This window comes from Prunus dulcis, chromosome 4 (assembly GCF_902201215.1).
Source record: "Prunus dulcis chromosome 4, ALMONDv2, whole genome shotgun sequence".
NCBI lineage: Eukaryota > Viridiplantae > Streptophyta > Magnoliopsida > Rosales > Rosaceae > Prunus > Prunus dulcis.
This window is the reverse complement of record NC_047653.1, coordinates 10,443,202-10,460,932: the sequence shown is the minus strand read 5'-3', so window position 1 is coordinate 10,460,932 and position 17,731 is coordinate 10,443,202. Positions and strand designations below refer to the sequence as shown.

The 17,731-nt window shown below is 36.6% G+C and overlaps 1 pseudogene; it reads left to right on the top strand.

Annotated features, from left to right (window-relative positions):
* Positions 1 to 12,197: 12,197 nt before the first annotated feature.
* LOC117626412 lies at positions 12,198 to 17,344 on the top strand (annotated as a pseudogene).
* The last annotated feature ends 387 nt before the right edge of the window (positions 17,345 to 17,731 follow it).

The following is a 17,731-nucleotide window of genomic DNA, read 5'->3' as shown; positions in this document are numbered from 1 at the left end:
CAACAAAAATATTATTCCTTCCTTCCTCTTCTTTGGTCCTAGGTCAACATTAGGAATTAATCAATGTATTTTGGTCATTTTCTCCTCTTTTGCTTCATAATCAATATATATATATATATATATATATATATTTTTTTTTTTTTTTTTTGGTGTTCTAACTTCTAAAGGTCTAGTTTCCATGTATGGCAACCAGAAAAGAAGAAGACAAGTGAACCAAACAAATTGATACTAGTGGCCCTTGAAATTCAATAATATCCTGGAACATAACGTCAGGGTTTTATTATAAATTGATGAAAATGAAATTACATTTGAGTAGTGTTTAACTTCTGTTGACTTGTTTATGCTAGCACAGCACCTGAAGATTGGAATTGGTAATGTGAGCAGTACCCCTTTAATTTCATGGTTATGTCTTAGTAGTTTCCCTTCATACCAGTCCAAAAGACTAGCTAGAAAAGGTCTTACTTTGAATTGTTCACTTGGGATCCCTTCAAGCATAGAGTAGAGAGATATTTAGTCATATACCTATTCTTAGCACTAATAATATAGATAAACTCTACACCATTTAATTTCTATAAACAAACCCAAAAACAACCTAAAAAATGACTGCTAGCCCTATTGAATTTAATTTTGATTATTAAATTACTTTGATGTCCTATTGAGTGTTTTAGGTTTTTTTTATGAGATTTTGGGGTTAGTTTTTTTTTAAGAAATCAATAGCAGTTTTGTAATTTAAAATAAGTTAAAAGCCTTTTTATTATGTTGTAAATGAGCTTTGGGTGTATTTCTAAAATTCATTTCATATAGAGTTTTTTTTATATATATAATTTAGGCTCCTATATTGAGTATAATAGTGAATCTCCCGTATAGAGATATTCTAACTCTTGGATTTGCAAACCTCAACTAATAATCTATTTATCTAATTTGTTACTTTTTACTTTTACTGAAATTCATATTTGTTCTATGCATGTTTATTTATTTGTTCAGAACCATTAGTTTGAATTAATTTATGCAAATTGTTGGTACCCCTGTCTCGTAGTGTATACGTACAGACTCTACCCTATTTTGAAATTATATAATTTAGAATCTTAGAATATGGAAAATCACGGCATATGGACTGAGTCAGTTCAACAATTACAGAATCTTAGAATTGAATCACGACCTCTGATTCTAGATATTTTTGTTGTCAAAGAATAGAAACTTCGTTTATATTTTTCTTTGTTATTTTATTTAATATTTTTGTCTTATTTAAGCTGATAATTTGTTAGATAAAATTAGAGGAGTGAAAGACCCACCACAAGTTTGGAGAGAAGTCGTATATCTTTGAACTTTGACTCCAGTACCTACTTTCAAATTAATCATAAACAGTCCCGATGGTCTAAGAGGCCGTGGTCACCCACCGTTTGATGTAATATCCAATGGTTCAAAAAAGTTTCTTAAAATGAGTACAAGAGTGAGTGAACCGTTGAATTTATATCCAACAGTAAGTGACTACAAATCTCTTGAACCCCTGTAATCCAAGAGATCGGGACTGTAATCATACATTGCATGTGTGCATGTAGGCCTTAAAATGAATATATCTACCATTAACAAATAAAAACAAGGAAAATTGAGGAAAATACTATCCCTTTTCTCTCTCAGCTCTCTCTCTCTCTCTCTCTCTCTCTCTCTCTCTCTCTCTCTCAGCTCTCAAAGTTTATTTTCTCTGTTGTTTCTTGCAAATCAAACTCAAGCACTCAACCAATAGCAATAGGTTTGTTTACCCTTTCTTGGAATGAATTTGGTTACTTGATGATTGTTTCATGCCTCTGAATTGATGATTATCTATGTCTGTTTTTGGTTGTTTTGATTTCCACCTAAAATCCCATTTCAATCCCTTCATGTGTTTAATTGCTTACCCAACCAGTCATTTTGACAGAGCGGCAAAATTCAGCATCGCTCCAGTTGGCTTCTGGTGCTCTTCGGCATTCACGGTTCCTGCTGAGGATGTAAACACCAGCCTTCCAACTGTCTTTGCCTTGAGGCATGCCTTCATGATGTGATGTCTAGCACTGTAACATTCCAATCCAAAATATAATCCCTCGTGAATTAAATTAATTAAATTAAATTTGAATTTCCAATTTTGCCCTTGAGAGTATAGGTAATTTGGGCACTTTTTGATCCGGAAAGATTTTGGAGAAGTGAGTGGCACAATTGTGTAGAGCTCGTCGATACGAGTTTGTAGACATGCGGTCAGTGGCGGACCTGTGCAAGCGTAAGGAAGGGAAACTGATGGGCCATTTCGTGGGCTTTTCACAGGGCTTCTATAATTCCTTACTTAATTGGGTTTTAATTGGGAGTTCTCTTTATTCAAATGGGCTTTGGGAATTCCTTCTTTAAGTGGGATTGGGAATCTCTTTATAAAGGACCAATTTAACATTACCTAATTTCATTAAAGTGTGTGCGCATCACAAGTATTGTAGGTTAATTATAATGTTATTTTTTTAATTAATTATAAATAACACTAGTATTGTTTAAATTATAAGGATGTTTAGTTGTCTTTTTTTTTTTTTTTTTGAGCTTTTAATTTTTAAAATTGCATCTCCGCTGAAAAATTCCTGGGTCTGCCATTGCTTGTGGCACGCCCAATTTCGAGTTGTAACGAAGGAGGAAAAGTTTGAAAATGAAAAGGACGAAAAGGTAATTTTAAGATTGTTACTGTAGCAAACAGTACCGCTACAGTAACCGGGTAGTTTTAAATTTTCTTTTTCTTCCTCCCTCTCCCTTCGCAAGAAACAACCCCCCTTGTTACTATTCACCCGCCGGGATTTTGGGCCACCACAGTCACGTTCGGCGGGACTGGTGCCAAAATGTCAAGCTCGACTTTCTCTACCAGCCTCATCACATCTCAGCCGCTGGTACCACCGTTTTTCACCTTAAAAATTGAGAAATCCGCTCGGTTTTGATCCACTTTTCTCAACGCTCATTTAGGTGATTCTGGGAACCAAATCTTTCGAATTTGGTATGTTTTCTCATCCTCTCGTTGTGTTTTAGCTGCTGGCTGTGATTCATAGGGGAAATTTCTGCGTTTTGGGGGTTAAATAAGCGATAAGAGTTTGGGTTTTCGGCCTCCAATTACGGCCACTTACGATCACTTTTTGGGGTAGGCCCAAGTACAAAAGTGACTCCAAATAGGGTATTACACCTAGGGTAGGAGTCTTGAGCCGTAATATTGATATTTTCTGGCAAAGTGTTATCACTTTGGACACCTACACGATGTCGGCACGCGTGGCAGCGAGTGGGACACTGTTTGGCCGGTCTTAGAGTCCTATAATAATCCTTATGTCGTCCCGAGCATCACGGTATGCTCGGATATGATTTTGGGTATCGTTTGATTGTTGATATATGCGATATCCGGGTTTGACATGTTCAGACTGTTGGATCGACCCCATTTTAATATATGTTGATCTAGGCATTCCTAGGATCGTGTAGGAATTTACGGATCGTAAATCGAAGCCCCAGATGTTCCAATTTAATAAGTTTGAGTTTGAGTTTTACGATAATCGTGCGATCGTGAGCGATCCGACCGTTCGATTCGGACCAAACTTGCAGGACGTGTATCCTAAACCTTGTAGAACCCATAGGAACTTTCGGATCCGAATTTAGAGGTCGTGAGCCCCGTGGGCCTTTTAACCAAGTTTGGGTAGTTTGACCCTTGGTTGACCGTGAGTCTTCCGATGTAGTTTCACCTTTCTAGGAGGATTAAAATGACCTTATTGACAAGTCTTGACTATTATGTGAGTTATATAAAAGGTCAAGTTATTTGTGATTAAGTCTTGGATGGATTTTTGGGGAAAATCGGGAATTGGATATTACGGTTTAGTGTGGGAAGTTATATAATTACATTATGTAAAAGTACACACTTCCTATACGTGGCATTAGAATTTCCGGCGTATGAGAAGATTATGTGATTATTAGGTCTCACACATGTCGTTGGAATTTCCGGCGTGTGGTAAAAGAATAGGGAGAGGAAAAAGGGATTATTTTACTATATCGGAGAAAGATTGATGCTTAAAAGAATAATGTTTGGTGTGTTGTGATTTAAGAAAAAAGGGAAAGAAATAATTCTAGAATTTACTATTTTGTATTGCTATAATGGATTGTATGTTATTGGAACCAGGATTTTTGTAGGAACGTGTGGCTTGATCCCTCACAAGGGGTACGTAGGTAGCATAGGGTAGTACCTAGGCGCAGCCGCGGACTAAATCTACTTATGTTTTTTAAATTGGGTATGGTTTTGACCTTGTCTTTGGTCCTGAAACTCGGTTGTGACCGAGGTGTGATTAAACAATTGTTCATACTCCCGTTGAGCTAAGGGAGGGTGGTGTGGTTGTGTTTTGGTCAAAACCGGTATAAAACCCGTTTTGGTTGGTTGTACGATTTGGGCTGAGACCTTAAACTACTTGCATTTGTGTTAGGATGTTAAACATCATATGATGGAATTTGGGAGGTTATGTTGAATACAGTGGGCATTCATAAAAATTATTTGAATTCATTACCTGCATTGTTTAGAGAATTTTTTACTTAAGAGCGTTGTTGGTGTTTTGCCTCGGATTATTTAAAGTCCGGAGGCCGTTTATGTGAATTGCATGTTATTATCTTGTGCATGCTACCGGTTGGGTTTTATTAACTGTGTTTTTAACATGTTGAAATTTGGGAAAAGTCAAATTTACAGAGGAGACTCTGCCGAAATTTTGGCAGAAAGTCTCGGTCTTTATCTTGTGGTCATGACATCATAATGATGTCGAAATTTCCACGGAATTCATCTTGAGTTTCAAGGAATCCGAGACCGCCCTGTCAAACACCCCATTTATTGTTGGCTTGATCACTTCGTTCTGCCAAAACACAACACGTTTTTACTTTGTTTTATTTTCTCTTCATTTTAGTACACACGGTAAAAAGCCCAAAACAAAAAATCTACTGGTGCTCCTGATAAATAAATGTGCATTATCTGATCTGTTTTCAATTCTTCTTCTCAACCAAAGCACGAAACTTGTCCTAATCAATTTTCTAATCGGCATTCTTATTTGCTCTGTGTGTGTTACTGTAATTTAATGGGAATATATATTAATATAATTTTTCTTCTGAATCACGAAACCCACCTCGAAGCTCAACTCCATCATCGACCCCCAGCTGCGACCTTAACAGCCAAGCCACCAGGTTCTGCAGAAAAGACCCAAGAAGAGCTCTTCCTCTTCCGCTTACAGGCAATATAACCAGACATGGAGAGAGAGAGAGAGAGAGAGAGAGAGAGAGAGAGAGGAAAGTGTTAAACAGGCAATAAGACAGTATTTATAGATAGTAATTGATAAATAATAGGGTGGGTACTGGGTAGTATTTGGCCACTAAATTTGCAAATGGATAGTATTTTGCCCAATTTCCCAAAAAATAAATCAAGAAAAGACCAAAATTATTTTCAAACAATTTAACTTTATATTTACGTGACCCAACATATACTCACTCACTGGATCTGTATGGAGAAAATTCAAGAACCTGAAAGAAAAAATAATAATAATAATAATTAAGGCTAACGACATTTTAGACGCCATAGGTTTTAACATTCGATCAATTTACACCTTTTATGTAAATTGATCGAATGTTAAAACATTAGGGTGCAAATTGAAAAAATTCAAATTCCCTGGCGCATTTCGATAATGCCCCTAAACCTGCAGACAATATGTTAGAGAACCACTAGATCTCAAAAACTTATACTATTTGGAAATAGGCCGCCAATATATGTCAAGCTAACAACTCAAGCGTTACTTTGCACCTTGCAAAACAACAATGTATGATAAGAACAGCAATTAAAGATTTCGAACTCAAGAACTCCCATAATCAAAGCTCTGATACTATATTTGAAATCACAAGACCGCAAAAACTAAGAGGATGCCAACCAATTTAGGATATAAGTACAATGCAAGTGCCTACGAAATTTGTGGAAGAGAGAGTCTAGCATGAAATAAAAGAGCTTGTCGAGTTAGCCAAGGTGCTTGCCTGAGGACCAAACTAGGGGTTTTCAGATTTTGATTGATTACCCTCTTTAGAAGGCTGCAGGCAAGTCATCCTTGGCTACCAAACTAAGCTCCTTTTTTCATGTTTGACATCTCTTCCTTTTGAATATTGTGATTAATATTCTACAAATGGGATGCCAATACAGTGTTTTGAGCTCTCTATTTATAGCTAATGAGAAATTCTGATTCGTTCATATTCAGCACCCCTCTCATCAATTTGCCTCATTCATTTGCATTTTTTCTACTCACTTTTTACCACTTTTGGCTGGTCGTAATGGAATATATATTATGAAGGCTGCAATGCTACCACTATGTCCACTGATTTTCATCAAACATTCCTTGTGCTTTGAGGATCAACTTAATTTGCGGGGACTTCTAGCTTCAGTAATAGAGCACTTATTCTCTTATATCCGGAGCAAGAATTTAATTCTTGTTTTCCTAAATCCTAAAATGATCTCTAAATATGTTACTGCAAACAAGCATATAGCTAATCAACATTTGGGATGATAATTTGATTACTGTCACTGAGTGTAGCTAGGGCACCCAAATAATTAGCTGATTAAGTATAACTAATTAACTTGGGATGGTAAAGCACAAAATCTATGCAAACCTGATTTCTATCTTTCACTTTATATATGGGAACTTGATTCCAACATCATGCATATCAATTCATTTCAGATGCCCCATGCCACCTTCAAAATAAAGTCAAGGCGATTTCCACTAAAAAAAGAAAGGTTTTGCCCTGATTGACTTTGTGTTTTGAGGCTCACATCAGGCAAATGTATGATTAAAAGGGGTTTGTTTTCTCAAAATTCCTTCTCTTTTTCAATTGGATGCTCACATACCTTTATTGATTTGGGCTTTCCCAGTTCGCTTGCAGCCATGCTTTAAAACATTGCATCAATTCTTGTTTGAGATATTTATTTAAAAACTCATTTTAGCGTGACATATTATACAAAAATTCTTATAGAGCTTATTTGGAGAGAAAAATTCAAAACTAGCCACTTGTCATGGTCTAATTGGTTAAAATTTTATAAAAACCAATTAGAAAATGACAAGTTGCTAGTTTTGGCTTTTTCCCTCCAAATAAATTCTATAAGGGTTTTTGTATAATATGTCATATTAGAATATGCCTATTTGTGGAAAGCCGTTGATAATGAAGTATATGTACAATAATATGCGTATGTTGGGGTTTTGAGCATTTGCTTGAAACGTCCTTTTAGTTGACTTCTTATTTTCACTCACGAATTTAAGATATCTATTTTAACAGGGCCTTTAGCAGCTAGAGAGTTCATAATGTTGAGTAAAAAATCTGTGTTTATTTTGCTTTTGCTTTAACTTGTCGTAGTTGTAGTTGAAGTGAAGAAATGTCTTCTACAGTATACTTAACAAGTTATGTTGCAAATTATGAACCTGAATAGTACATTCAAACACAATTTTTTACTTCACAAATGATTCATATTTGCATTATGAAAATGTAAATGTCAAATTGGCTAAAAAAAATTTGTGGTATAAGATATTTTGATTGTGCATTATGAAAACTTCATGGAGACTCACTATATTGACCAACTGGCAGAATTCATATATGTTGAATCGTATTTCAAATCACTCTATTCAAATAAGCTCTGATTATTAGTATTGTCTGTTGGGGAGCTTCTATAATGAAGAGTGTAATAAGCTCCTCGCTCTAAGCATTTCCGTTGTGTGTTGTGTGCTGTGTGGTGCAGAGTTGTTCCAAATAGTAAGCCCATAAGTTAATAAACAATTAATCTGCGCCCCGGTAAAGCAGCCCAGTCTTCATGTTTAGCCGCGCGGCTTTACAGGGGTTTTTGGGTTCTTTTTATAAAAATAAATAATATCACCATGCGGTTATACTCCTTTAAAATCTAAGATACTTAAAGAATATAGCCGCGCGGCTATACTACGGTTTTTTATTAAAATAGTATAGCTAGCCAGCCGGCTATACTTTTTTTACACATGGGCACTAGCGCTGGCGTGTTCCCTTTTTTTTTTTTTTTAACAAATAGTATAGCCGGGCGGCTATACTAGGTATTTTTTCATTTAAAAAAAAGCATATAGCCAGGCGGCTTTACTAGGGCCGTGTTAAAAAAAAATTATAAATACTATAGCCGCACGGCTATACTCATTTAAAATATAATATCCTTAACCTGGATCAAGGCTTTGGACTTATACCATATCACGTGGCTAAGCTGCTCTCTTAGGATGACCTGCACACTTCAAGCAATTATCATAATAAGGGTAGACTGGGTGTGCCCTAGTTGAACCCTCTCCGATGGCTAAGTTAGAAGTGGTTTAAAGATGAAAAAGAGATGAAGAGTTTGCATATGAGAATATTTATTATCTTTGCCCTAATACAGGTGAAGAGTATTTATAGGGGGAGAATGAGAGGGCAAATATCATCCAGTCTTTTCAAGGGAAGAGAGCTCTTCTTTACCCAATGGTCGGACTAGAGAGCCACTACAGGCGCTCCTCAACAAGCTGGTTACAATGGATCAAGTAGCCAAGCGACACTTGGCTTTGGCTGTGAAGCGCATTAAATGATCCATTTCCTTCACTAGGCTAGCATTAAGCGCATGGAGTGACTGACTCAACAAGGGTCTGGTCATGTTAAAATAACAACACGTCTTTGGTCACACAACATCTCGGTGGTCGGGTCGGTGTTCGAATGCTCGACCAAGGTTTCACACTATCTTATGACACATTCGGCTAGAAGGCCCTTTATCAACACCCAGGGTGGTCAACCTGGTTGGTTGAGTACAAGAGAGATTTGGTCTCTTATGGCCACGTGGTGCTCTCTGATAGGCTTGACTCACAGTGATGATATCAACCATCAACAACCTTATTAATGCACACTGATCTTCCTAGCTATACTTTTCAAAGCTTTGAATGCATGAAAATTGACATGTAGCTCCCCTCTTCATTCCAAGTAGGGCAAGAAGAGAATATGAGCAACAATGTCACCAAAACTGCATATTGAATTTTGGTTCTTCTTGTAATTATAGTCCATGACAGGACCCGCCCCGAATTACCGAAACCCAGGACGAATCATGTGGAAATTCCGACATCACCCCGATGCCGGGCCCACTTGGTAAAACTGTAGTCTCCTTTTTCCAAAAGGAATAAGGCAGGAGACTTTCTGCCAAAATTTCGGCAGAGTCTCCCTTGTAAATTGAACATTCCCCAAATTTTCAACTTGCAATAAAACACAATTTAAAAAGCCAACTACCAGCACACACAATGTAATAGCACACAGTTTAAGGACAAGGCCTCCAACCTTCAAATAAATCAAGGCAGAACCACTAGCGGTACTCTTAAGTCAATTAATATACTAACAATGCAATTAAGGAACTCAAATAAATTTTACGAGTACCACTGCAATCCACATTAAATAACTTCCCACAAATTTCTAGCATGCATCAACTACCATCTATGAATTATCACCAATAGTCCCAGGGGCCTCAGCCCATAATATCATATAATCAAACCTAAAAACAACATTATAACATTTAGTCAGCGACTGCACCAAGGCGCTACCCTAGGCTGCCTAATATCCTTACTGAGAGATCAAGCCACAAGTAGTTCTTTCTACTAAATCTCAATTCTAAACACATACAATACCGTTATTCATCTCTGTTAAACACAAAATTTTCCTATACGCCGGAACATCCAACGCCATGTATGGGGTCTATCAACAAGCCGGATGACCTACGCCACGTGTGACCTAACCATCACATAATCTCCCTCATATGCCAGAACATCCAACGCCACGTATGGGGTCTGTCCTCAAGCCGGATAACCTACACTACGTAGGACCTAACAATCACAAAATCCCCCCATACGCCGGAACATCCAACGCTACGTATGGGGTCTGTCAACACGCCGGATAACCTATGCCACGTGTGACCTAACCATCACATAATCTCCGTCATATGCTGAAACATCCAACGCCACTTATGGGGTCTGTCCTCACGCCCGATAACCTACGCCACGTGGGACCTAACAATCACAAAATCTCCTCATACGCCAGAACATCCAACGCCATGTATGGGGTCTGTCAACACGCCCGATAACCTACGCCACGTGTGACCTAGCCATCACATAATCTTCCTCATACATCGGAACATCCAACGCCATGTATGGGGTCTATCTTCACGCCGGATAACCTACGTCACGTGGGACCTAACAATCACAAAATCTTTCCATACGCCGGAACATCCAACTCCACGTATGGGGTCTGTCAACACACTGGATAACCTACGCCACGTGTGACCTAACCATCACATAATCTCTCCCATACGCTGGAACATCCGGGGCTCCAATTTACGATCCGCGAATTCCTACACGATCCTAGAAATGCCTAGATTAACATATATTAAATTCAAGACTATCCAACGGTTCAAACCTATCGAACCCGGATAACGTACAATAGGCGAAATTTGTTCGGGGTTCAAACGTCAACCAAATTGGAATCTGAAAGTACCTACGCGCTCGTGAGGACCAGGAGACCACTTTAGGACATAACGCCAATCCATTACCTGGCCCACGTGCCGCCAATGCGTGGGTGCCTTGAGTAATTTCTGGCGGCCAAAAAGACTACAACCGCCGGCCAAGCTTCCTAGCCTAGGTGTAAAACCCCATTTGGAGACACTTTTGTTCTTGAACATACCCCGAAAAATGACCGAAAGTGGCCGAAACATGCCAAAACTTCTATCCCTTAATTGACAACTAAAATGCATAAATTGATCCTAAATAACCCAACCAGCAACTAGATCACATTGAGAGGATGGAAAAGCATGCCTGGATCGCATGATTTGGTTACCGGAAACGTCCGAACGGGCTTACGAAAAATCTGTCAAAAATCGCTCGAATTTCTGCAATTTTCGGCCAGCACCGGCGGCTCCAGCGGCTATGGTTGGTCTGAAAAGGAAGAGGAGGTGGCCGCGGTTTGACTAGGTCCAGCCTCGTGGCCGGTGGTGGTCAGTGGCGGCGACAGTGGCTCTTGGAAGCCACGGCTGTGCAGAAAAACGAAGCAGGAGGGGGCTGCGCGCGAGGAGAGAGAGAGAGAGAGAGAGAGAGAGAGAGAGAGAGAGAGAGAGAGAGAAATGAGGGCTTTTCTGACTTTTATCAAACCCTTTTCGCAAAATTTACAATTGTGCCACTGGTGATGTTTTGCTCGTAACTTCTTCGTCACAGCTCTGATTCAAGCCCAATACGTGTCTAAGTCCTCAACTCGCCGTGCTCTATGCAACGGTATAGTTGAAATTCCTAAATTCCTTCTCGGTCAAAAAGTCAACTTTAAACCTAATAAAATATTCTATGGGCAAAATGGTCTTTTATTTGAATAAATTAATATTTACCAATTTATTTAGGACCGGATCGTTACAGTCCAAGTCAGAGACCATTCTTTTAGATTGGTTTCAGATGGTGGAACAGATCATCATCATCATCATCATCATCCTTAAATAATTATAGTCTCTTTCTATTGAAGGATCTTTCAAATAATTTTATTTGAGGGACACGCTTTAGGGTCCCCAACAAATATTTTTTCAATGATCCAAATAATCTATTTTTTAAGTCTACATTCATAAATCATCCTTACAAAAAAAAATTAAACAAATCAGAAACCATTTGATAACCAATTGTGTCCTACAAAATCAATAAACATGGTGCTTCAAGGAAGTACTAAAATTTTAATAATTCAATTGAGTGGTCAGAAGTGATTTTTTGTAGTGACGAATCCCTAAACCATATATATATATATATATATATATATATATATTAGAAAATTGAGAAGAAAACAAAAATGAACAAATCCATGTGCATCAAACATGACGGCCACCAAGGTCATGAGACTGGACAGACCCAAAAAAATAAACAACGTTACAAAGTTTAAAAAAAAAAATTATGCACATCTTTCAAGACTTATGAAACAATTGGTTGCTTTGTGTTTTCTGATTAGGAATAAAGTCACCAAAGATCACCTAATCCACTAAATAAACAATCAACAAAAAGAACACATTGACCTTATTAATGCACACTAATCTCCCTAGCTATTCTTTTCAAAGCTTTGAAACCATGAAAACTGGCATGTAGCTCCCCTCTTCATTCCAAGCAGAGCAACAAGCGAATATGAGCAACATCATCACAAAAACTGCATATTGGGTTTTGGTTCTTCTTGTAATTATAGTCCAAGTCCGAGGCCGTTATTTTAGATTGGTTTCAGATGGCGGAACAGATCATCATCATCATCCTCATAATCAAAATCAAAGCAGCAGCAGCTCCCTGTTGCTTTTCAAAGGAATTGATTCTGCAGAAGAGGAGACATGTGAGCAGCTTTATGGGTTCTTGCCATGCTCCAACAGTGTGTATGGACAAGTGTTTCTGATGGTGGTTTATGAGTTCTTGCTGTTTCATGGAGAGTCTTATTTGGCTGCTGGGGGTGAGCAGATTTTCCAGATTTTGGGTCCTGGTGTCTTTGGTGCCAGTGCATTTCATGTCCTTGGTGCCCTTCCTGAGTCTCTTTTACTTCTTGGTAGGTAACTGAAATTTCCATCTTCTTCATTAATTTCTTTTTTCATTAGTTTTTTTTCTTCTTATATCACTTTGATTGGTTTTGTGTGTGTGTGTGTGTATGCATATATACACTTACAAATTTCTATCTTCTTCCTATGTTGTCACAAAATCATAGAGGATGCTAAATGTTCTACAATATATGATCCATAAACCTTCATATACACTCTCAACCCTACTCTGACTTATGTGGATAGGATCTGATTTCTGATTAATCATTCAAATATCGCCAAGCATGTTATGTCAACGACGCATCTTAAATATTAAATTATCATCTGATATATTGCATTGCCGAATTATTAATCTGAACTACACATCATTATTCATTAAATTAATAATTATTTTCATCCACGATATAATTAAGCAGAAACTTAATGCATCTTCCAACATTAAAAAAATTGACATTGAACGAAAACATAGCTGGCATTAGAAGAATTATATTATATATATGAAAAATGTGACTCTCACAAATAAAAATACAGCTATGTTTTCGTTCTTTTGTTGTTTATTAATACATAATATTGCTGGCTGTGAGGGATGCCAACTGTCAATAGTGATGATGTGATATCAAACATATACTTGCCTGTGATTTGCACATTTGTTGGACAAATTTTCTGATTAGTGATCCACAATATTATACAGTTATTTAATGGACAAGTTACTAGTCACAACATGGCTTACGGTTTGGAAGAGTCAACATTCAAATGGGTCAGTCTTTTTATTTTATTTTTAGGGGTTCAAATCAAATGGGTTAGTTACATGCAACAAATATAAGATTTGATTATATTTTAAAACGTATAATAGTACAGGTCTAGTGGTAATTGTATGTAAATTAAATTTAAGATTAATTTATCATATTCCAATATATTTATTATTAATTAGAAAATTAATAAACAATAATAAATGTCAGGCATTATCACTTTACTTCTTTTTCCCATTTTTTTCTCTTCATTCAACTAAGATAGCAGAAAAAGCAAGCACATGCATCCTAGTGGAGAAACAATCAAGATATGTCGCGCATGATAACTTTTTTACGTGTCAGTTTGTGATTGGTTGAAAAAATAGTACTATCCCGTTTCATATAAGTTTTTTTACATCTACACACAAGACGCACAGAAGCTAAAACCAAATCAAAGAATAAAAGAATCAAACAAACAATTGAATTATTGATGACACCAAATTAATTAGGCAAGTTGCAATTTAGCTTGGTTATTGTACTAGAGTCTACTTTGATTACATATAGATTCATATAGCATATGACTGACTAACTGTAATTTTAATTTGAAAACCCTTGTTTACAGCTTCTGGAATTTTTAACTCCAAGGACATTGCTGCGGAATATGTGTATACTGGAGTTGGGTTGTTGGCTGGAACATCAATTTTGCTCTTAACAATACTTTGGGGGACTTGTGTAATTGTCGGCAGCCGAGACTTTCCAAATGAACTCAGCTCTGACTCTGAGGCTTCCAAGGATTCAATTTCCTCTCCACCTTTATCATGGAAAAGACTACCTGCATCCTTGACAGGTATTGGATTATTTCCAAATAAAAAATAAAAAAAATCATGTATCCTCTCTACAGTAATAAATAACAAAAATAAGCTTAGTCAAGTTGGCTAGAGCGGATGTGCTCTCGACTCTCCATTGTAGTTTGAATCCCCCTTTCCGTAGTTTAGATTAAATTAAAGTATAATATCATTTGTATTAAATATATATATATATATATATTTCTAGACACTGAGTTTTGACTTAATTTAAAAAATGCACCATATAATTACAATAATTACTTCGAAGAATGTTCACTGTCAACTTTTTTATTTATTTATTTTTTTTACTTCTCCTTTGAATTCATAGGTTGTGGTATTACTACGGATGTAGAGACCAGCCGCCTTGCAAGGATTATGATTTGTTCAGGAGCACCATTTCTTATAATGCAAATTGCAAATATCTTCCAATCCTCTTCCAAATATCTTCCAATCCTCTTCCAAGGAACGCATTGCCATCTTGATTGCTCTCTGTGTTTCTGTTTTCTTCCTTTTATTGTACTTTATTTATCAGGTATACACATCTATTTAATCTTTTTGCTTGCTAATGTTACTAATTATAATGTCTATGATGAACTCATAATCTTCAACATCTTAAAACCCTGCAGATCTTCCAGCCCTGGGTTCAAAAAAGAAGATTAGAGTTTGTCAAACATGGGCATTTGGTGTCAAGCATTTTACAGCATGTGCAAAAACATGCACTAGAGAGACTCCTCACTGTCCAAGGGGCACCGAATTTATATGCTATCAGAAGGTGAGGCTTCCTTGGAACTGCGTGGATATTTGCTCTACCACTGGAGCTCTCCGTTTTCTTTTTCATTCTTGTATATCCGTCAATAATGCTAGAGTCACCAAATTTATTCATCAAATGATCCGTCAGTGCACATGTTAGCGTCTTATCTATAAGAAGTAAAAGAGGTTCGGTTTTGGAGTAGGGTCATATATATGATTTTCAACTAAGAATTAGAGGGTATATATTGTTTATTATTGATCACTGTGCTTAACTCAATGAAACAATGTGTATACATTGCAGGCTATTTGAGGATGTGGATGAAGATGGTGACAATTATATATCACTTTCTGAAGTGAAAGAACTTCTCCTTGAAATCAAATTCATATCAACAGAAGACGATAAGGATAAAGGAACAGCAGAAGTGATGAAACAGTTTGACCTGGATCGTGATGGGAAAATCACTAAAGATGAATTCATCAATGGCTTCACAAAGTGGATTGATGAGGTCAAGGCAGTGCATAAACAACATACCCAAAGATCGTTGGAGAACATATATGAGGTAACTTGAGCATATATATAATTGACATTAACATACTGCATTAAGTGAAAAAATATATTGCCATATTCATAATATTACTTCCATTTTCCTCATTAATTTGTATATGCTTTATTAGGTCTTTCAACCTTGGATTGAAAATAGGAGAAGAGAACGTGAAATGAAGAAGAATCTAATGTCAGAAGTACTAAGACATGTCCAAAGCAATTCACTTGGAAGCATTCTCACAGAAGATGGCATGCCTGATATACCAAATATTAGAAGGTTAGACACATTTGGTTGCTATACGTGTGTCACGTACAAACTTTTTATTTTTCAATCACCGTGGAGGGAGAAATCGAATTTAGCACCACATCTTCTAACATTAAAAAGAGAAATACTAGTAGACCAAGAATTAGTTAGTATACAAACAATTATACTAATAATAGTAACACAATTTGTTAGCTTGATATATATAGAATGTTGGTTCATTTTCTAACAATTTAAGCTTCGAGTCCGGTGGTAATGTAACATAGTATGAGAGTCTTTGGTAATCTAACATAACTATCATATAGATGTAATTAATCAGCAATTAATCTATGCTTTTTGTTCCTTTCCACGTGAAAACAACAGGTTGTTTGAAAAGATTGATCTTGATGGAAATAATAATATATCGCAAGCAGAACTAAAAGAACTGATCGCGGATATCAAGTTTGGTAAGATTCCAGGGGACGTGGATGAATCAGTTGTGAAATTGATAGAAGAACTTGACACAAGTGGAGACAAAATGATCAGTGAGGAAGAATTTGTTACTGGATTAACAAAATGGATAAATAAATCCAATGGTACTTCACCCCCCTCCTCGTCGCGTGAATCTGAAGACGATATCTATCAAGTAAGTAACGGTAAAAATTATAAGGGAAATGGACTGAAAACAATATTGCTTGGTATACGAGACACTTCTTTTTACATGTCAATCACAATCCGACACGTATACGAGTTAAAAACACAAAAAATATAAAATTTCTCCACACATGTCAAACCTTGATTCACACATAAGGAGCCGAGCCGAGTATATTTCAATTGAAAAGAACTATCATGCATGCATACAATTGTTAAATTTAATTCTTTAAAGTGAAATTATGCAGAGAACTTGGGAAGAAACAGATAGGTTGGTGGATGAAGAGAAAGGCGAAGGTGGATCATCTGTAGACAAGTCCATATGGGCTTGGTTGAAGGCCATAACGTATTTGGTGCTTGGATTTGTTGTTTTAGCAGTTCTAGCAGAGCCTCTTATAGATAGTGTTCAGGCTTTTTCCGAAGCTGCAGGTATTCCTTCTTTCTGTGTAGCATTTGTGCTTGTCCCCTTGGCAACAAATGCTAGGCAAGCCACTTCAGCAATTAAAGCAGCTTCTAGAAAAACACCAAGAACCACTTCTTTGACATTTTCTGAGGTTTGTGATTTTCTAAGTTCATTTTTTCAATTAGCCAACGGTGTCTAAATCAGTAGAAAATAGTCTTGACTTGCAAATCAGTAGCTAATAGTGTGTGAGAAATCCCCCAGTTTAGACTATCGATTGTATTCAAATTTCTTTCACTTTCATATCTTGACCAACTTTTCTTTTTCTCTTTTTTCATTGGATGCAGATTTATGGTGGAGTTTTTATGAACAATGTGCTGGGAGTTTCTGTGCTTCTAGCAATAATTTATGCTCGTGAAATGACATGGGAATTTTCTGCTGAATTATTGGTGGTTCTAATTGTCTGCACTGTTACGGGTATCATTGCAAGTTTTGTTTCAACCTTTTCTCTCTGGACAGCCTTCTTGGCCTACCTGCTATACCCTGTTTCGTTGCTTTTAGTCTATCTTCTCAATGACGTTCTCAAATATACTTGATTGATACCCAAACTACTACAGTGTGAAGGATATTATTATTTTTGTAACTTAGCAGGCACATGTATTTAGAATCAAATTTTCCTTTCTTTTTTTTTTTTTAATAATTATTTTATCCCAAAGTTTTGTCATTTTTTTATTAGAGTAGATTTTATTTCGATTCATTAATTAATAATATAAAATATGGAAATAATGGACATGGATTGCCTTCTTTTTTTTTCCCAAATTTTTTATTCTTTTTTTATTCTTCTAAAAAAGACCATCCTCCATGGGTTGTACAATGCACCCTAGAATCTTATTAATACACCCAGCTCTGAAAAAAAAAAAAAAAAAAACCCAAATTTCCAATTTTATCCATGATTTAGAAAATATTTTTAAATAAAATAAAAT